The following is a 6,318-nucleotide window of genomic DNA, read 5'->3' on the forward strand; positions in this document are numbered from 1 at the left end:
TGGTTTCAACTAACCAGAACGGAATCTGGTTAGTTGAAACCAGATTCCGGCGAAGGGGCCCCTTCGCCGGAGAACCAGACCTTCAAGGTCTGGTTGGAAACCAGATTCGGTCTGGTTTGAAACCAGATCCCGGTCTGGTTGGAAACCAGATTCGGTCTGGTTTGAAACCAGATCCCGGTCTGGTTTGAAACCAGATCCCGGTCTGGTTGGAAACCAGATTCGGTCTGGTTTGAAACCAGATCCCGGTCTGGTTGGAAACCAGATTCGGTCTGGTTTGAAACCAGATCCCGGTCTGGTTGGAAACCAGATTCGGTCTGGTTTGAAACCAGATCCCGGTCTGGTTTCTACAACCAGATCCCCGATCTGATTTGAAACCAGATCGGAATCTGGTCCCCTTCACCGGAGTTATAGCGAGAGAGTGGGGTTAGAGAGAGAGGTAAAGAAAGAAGAAGAGAGAAAGAATGAGATGAAGAAGAGAGAGAAAGAAGGAGATGAAGAAGAGAGAGAAATGAAAAAAAAAAAATTATTTTGGTAAAGGTGGCCGACCGAAATTTTTTATTCCGGCCGGCAACCTTTCGCCGGAGAAGAAGGGTGAGGTGGACAGAGTGATGTGACAATTGTTAGATGAGGTGGACAAAGAAAAAGAAAAAAAAATAATTACAGAAATGCCATGGGGGTAGAATTGGGAGGTTGAAAAAATTTGGGGCCATTTAGGAATTTTTTGGGGCCAAAACGAACTGCCGGACACAATTAGGGGCCAAAACGGTCAGTTGGTCACAAATCGGAGGCCAAAACGGAATTAACCCAACTTTATATGAGCTGGGGTGGAAAGATTTTTTCATTACTTTTCTTTTTATCTTGCAACGTTCATTTTTTATCGTCTATATTATTTGTAGTTGGTTTTTTTTTCTGAACTAATCCGCTTCTTATTTAAACAAGTTTTATCCTGATGTATTACTGCAAGTTTTGACAATTGAAAATGAGCATTCTCCTCATATGTTAGTATTGTTTAGTTTATGACATCCCATTTTCTGTAAAATAGGGATGATAAATAGTGAGCTACTCAATTCTTTTGACTTTAATATTATCTGTCCACTAAAATGTTGTTGTAAGTTAAAAGGCTAGGTTGGAACAGTGAGCATTTGAGAAGGGCTTCGTTCATTGAACATTAATGGAGGCATTTATGGTATGCTTAAATGAGAGTTTTAAACTAATTTAGGACATCAAATAATGCTTTGTCTTCATTATATGAACAAAAAAAAGTCTTCATGCATAAGATGAAGCCAACTATTTATCCTTAAATTGATATTGTTTTTTTGGAAGTTTAAATTGATATTGTTAAGAGTTAAAGTTTGTTGTTGGAGAAAGAATTCTTGATAGATCCACGAATTTAATTTTATTATGTATAATAATTATAAAGAGGAAAAATAGAGGTATACCCATCCTCTTCTAGCATTGAAATAAAGAGGGGAAAAATATTTTCAAGAACATAGAATGTGTTGATTTTTGGCGCCTTTAGTACACATGGTAATATCAGTTGGGTTGGGCTGAGAAAAATAGTTTAGTCTAAAAACATTCCAGAAAATTGCAGAGAAAATCATTTCCATTTCAAACTAAAAATAAATAATTTCAACAAAAAAAAAAAACTAAAAATAAATAGAGATGCCTAAGTTTTTTTTTTGCATAAATAGAGATGCCTATGTTGTTACACGCTAATATAGGTTGGGTTGAGAAATAGTGGTGGTGCCTTAGACAAGTTAAATCTCATTCCTCTGTGGTTTTGTTTGGGAAGTTTTATATGAGTTAATTCCTATATGGCCCCCTACTTTGTGACCAGCTTCCTTTTTGACCCCTTTTTTTTTCGTAAATTCAAATATGGCCCCCTATTTTTATGTAAATGGCGTAAATACCCTTCCTAATTTCTAAATAAAATATTTAAAACATAATTATTTCTACCTCACCTCTCTCTCTCCACCTCATCTCTCTCTATCTCTCTCTCTCTATCTATCTCCATCTCACCCCTCTCTCCACCTAACCTCCCTCTCTCTCTCCACCTCACTCTGTCTCCGGCCGGCGACTTAAAAAAAAAAAATCTCATCCCTCTTTGTCTTCCCCAGCAAGGTCGCCGGCCGGCGACCTTAAAAAAAAAAAAAAAAAAAAACTCTCATCTCTCTCTCAAAAGATTCCGGCGAAGGGGTTACCCTTCGCCGGAATCTGTTGAACCAGACCTAAAGGTCTGGTTCAACAGAACAGACCTTCGAAGGTCTGCTCGGAACAGACCTTCGAAGGTCTGTTCCGAACAGATCTGTTCGGAACAGATCTGAAGGTCTGTTCTGTTGAACCAGACCTTTAGGTCTGGTTCAACAGATTCCGGCGAAGGGTAACCCCTTCGCCGGAATCTTTTGAGAGAGAGAGAGATGAGAGTTTTTTTTTTTTTTTTTTTTAAGGTCGCCGGCCGGAAAATTTTCCTGCCGGCGACCTTGCCGGAGAAGACGAAGAGGGAGAGGTGGAAACTGGAGAGAGAGAGAGAGAAAGAAAGGTGGAGAGAGAGAGGAGGAAAGAGAGAGAGAGAGAGAAAAGTGGAGAGAGAGAGAGAGAAAGGAAGGTGGAGAGAGAGAGGTGAGGTAGAGAGATGTGAGGTGGAGATAGAGGTGAGGTGGAAATGAGGTGGAAAGTATTTAGTTTTATTTTGAAAAATTATGAATAAGAAGGACAATCAGGATATTTACTTGAAAATAGGGGGCTATATTTGAATTTACGAAAAAAAGGGGGCCAAAAAGGAAGCTGGTCACAAAGTAGGGGGCCATATAGGAATTAACTCGTTTTATATACACTTACATTACCCGAAAGTATAGAATTTTTGTTTGGGAAGTTTTATAATACACTTACATTACCCCAAAGTATAGAATTTTTGTTTGGAAGGGGCTGCATTTTGTAATCCGCTTTGGACCTCCTACCTGCTAGGGGCGGCCTGGATATATGCTATCTCTTATTGTACGTAATTTTCATAACTCGTGTTTAGCGTAAAAATAAAATTAGTATGAAAGTTAAATAATATATATATGGTCAAACCGACTAGATTGAACATAGCGTAACCAAACTGAAAGGTTTTTAGGCCGAACCGAACAGTGTTCCGCTTGGCTCGGCAGAAAAAATAATCAACCGATCTTTATTTGCAGGGCCGGTCCTGATTTTTCGGAGGCCCGAAGCGAGGTCTGAAAATGTGGCCCCTTCTATCAAATTGTAAAACGTATGAATGTATTAATGAAAACCGTTAGTACCGCAAAATATTTTCATCATATTTATATAACAAAATAGTTTTTTTTTTTGATAATTACAATCACTGAAATTTTGTTCTTCTTAAATTTTTCGCTGCAAAGTCACTAATAATCGTCGAATAATCAATACTGTCAGCCATGTCTTTCTCCATAGATAATATAGCTAACCTGTTTAACCTTTCTTGCGACATAGTAGATCGAATATAAGACTTAATTAACTTCAAATTAGAAAAACTTCTTTCTGCAGAGGCAACAATAACTGGCATCGTTAACATAATTCTATAAGAAACCCATGTGTTCGGGTAACAACCTTTCATAGCTTTCAAAAAATCTAGCACTCCAATTGGTCTTTTAATCTCATTTGGTAAAAGACGCTTCAACACTTTCAGTTCAGAAAATAAGTCTAGTCCGTCTATGTCATATGACTCAGTATGCTTGAAAAAAGTTTCAAGGCGACCACATGATCATCTCTCAAATGACCATCATCTTGGGAGTTTAACTTTTTTTAACTCAAACAGAAAACAAAATATTTCTTTGTACTTCCGAAATTGAACAACTTACAACAAAAAACAATAGACTTTGTTTCTAGAAATTGAATAAACAGCCCGATTTGGCACTTTGGCTTGAAGAAAGGAAAGGATATTGGGATTTCATGATTTGGATATTTAAAAAGTATTTTTGTTTCATAAGTCAAACAAACTGTTGGGCCTACCATTCATTTAAAAATCATCAAATTTGGTGGCCCTTTTTACTTAACATTAGTTAAATGGGACCTTGTAATTTTCTTAGAGAGTTGGGCTTCTTTTATATTTCTTAAAGAAATTAATGCTTTGGTGGCCCCTAAAAGTTGGTGGCCCGAAGCGACGCTTTGTTCGCTTTGGGCCAGGGCCACCCCTGTTTATTTGGTTTGGCTTCGACTTGAGTTTTTGAAAACACCCAAAATTGAATAGACCGAACTATACATACAAATGTATATAATTATACGTACATTATACAATATTATAAATTAATTATCATTTTTTATATGGATCTTAAATTATGAAATTGATTTTTTAGGTATTCAAATGTATAATAGTTTAAGAGTGAAATTGATTTATAACTGTCATTCTTTTTGCTTAAGTTCATTTTTTCCTCACATATTTGTTTTGGTTAATTTAATTCGGCCGGACCGATCAACCTAATTTAGTCGAGTCAAATCGAACAGAGTCGAAAGAAGACAGTTAACTTTTGGTCGACTCAGCTTTGACCCATGATTTAGTCTAAAATAAATTTGTGTTTTCATAAATTGGTTTTGTTATAAATAAATTTAGTTTCTTATTTGTAATATAGATTTTTTGATAAATACACGTCGTTTAAATAAAGGTTGTTGTAGTCAACACTTAGTTGCCTGAGTGGTTAAAGTGTTGATACATACTCCAAAGGTCTTTGGAGGTCCCGGGTTTGATCTCCATAGAAGGTGAAATTTCTGGATTATTGAACTTGGGGTTATTAGGGCATAAACAATGTAGATGGGCTTTAGGCAATAGTTTGTTTGGCTTAGGCCATAGTTTAGATGGGCTTTAGGCTAGTTCTTATTTGATTTGGCTGTTACCGTGCATATCACACCCTTGATGTATCAACGCCTTGTAATGACTATCGTACATCGAAGTCAAATTACTAAAAAAAAATAAGGGTTGTTATAACTTAGTCCATCTAGTAATGGAGAATAAATTACTCTTTTAAGGTTGGACACCCCTCTTAAGGCTATGAGGTCGTGGAATTGAGTCTCGGTGGAAGCAGTTGCCATCAAGATTTATTCCATGTAATTTAGACTATAAGTAAAGTTAATAATGTTATTAATGGTCGGGTTTTTTAGGCCTCTTTCTCTCATGTAGGCGGTTACGGTGCGTATCACATTTTCAAGATGCATCAATGTCTTTTCGAATTCTCAAACAAAAAAATGGAGAGAGAGAGCACCCAACCACAGCCTTTGAGTTGTAGACAACTGGCCAATCTTACACCACAATCTCTTTCTCACCACAACCCATTAATCGTTTTTCTCCTTCCTATAATCAATTGACTAATTCACCAGTTTTTCTCTCTATCTCTCTACCTCTATAATTCATTGACCCATTCATCTTCTCTCCCTGTCTTCTCTTCTCTTCTCTCAAATTAAGCAAAAAATTCTTCAAACTTCCAGACAAGGGACAAAACCGTATAAGGGTTTGCTTAATTAAGAGATTTTTACGATCATCATTTCATTTCTAAGAGAGTAAGAGAAGAAGACAACAACAGACCAAGTAAGTTAATTTAGGAGATGGATTTGTCACCAAAAAGTCAAGATGGTTCACCATCTCCAGCATCATCATTGATAGGAAATTTGTTAGGTCTTCTTAGAGTCCGTGTTCGTCGAGGTATTAATTTGGCTGTGAGAGACGTAAGAACTAGCGATCCTTACGTCGTTGTGAAAATGGGTAAACAGAAGTTGAAGACTCGTGTCATGAAAAAGAACGTAAACCCTGAATGGAACGAAGATTTAACTCTTTCGGTTGCGGACCCTAGTCTCCCTGTCAAGCTTATAGTTTACGACAAGGATACTTTCAGCAAAGATGATAAAATGGGAGAAGCTGAGTTTGACATAAAACCGTTTCTAGAAGCTGTAAAGATGGAATTTCCAAACCTTCCAATTGGTACTATAGTTACTAGGGTTGCACCATGCAGACAAAACTGTCTGTCTGAAGAAAGTTGCATTACCTTAAGAGAAGGTGGTAAGATTATTCAAGATATGATACTCAGATTGAGAAATGTTGAATGTGGTGAAGTTGAAATTCAGCTTCAGTGGATTGAACTTCCAACTACTAAAGGAAAATAGAGAGATCATGATTAATGTTGTTGTATCTGTTTTGCTATTTTGCATGTATAGGTTGCCCTGCATTTGGATACTTCTTGCATTGGATTTTCTTTTCTTTTTTTGATCTGTCTCTATTACATACAATAAAAACCATAATTCATCATCCGAAAAAAAAAAAAAAAAAAAAAAAAAACAATTTTTGTGAGCAAA

The 6,318-nt window shown here is 36.8% G+C and overlaps 1 pseudogene; it reads left to right on the plus strand.

The window, feature by feature from the left end:
- Positions 1-5,358: 5,358 nt before the first annotated feature.
- Positions 5,359-6,318, plus strand: LOC147541193 (protein C2-DOMAIN ABA-RELATED 4 pseudogene; annotated as a pseudogene).

Source organism: Eschscholzia californica, unplaced genomic scaffold (genome assembly GCF_041429995.1).
Source record: "Eschscholzia californica isolate CP2 unplaced genomic scaffold, dmEscCali1.0.p SCAF_4, whole genome shotgun sequence".
In the NCBI taxonomy this organism is placed as follows: domain Eukaryota; kingdom Viridiplantae; phylum Streptophyta; class Magnoliopsida; order Ranunculales; family Papaveraceae; genus Eschscholzia; species Eschscholzia californica.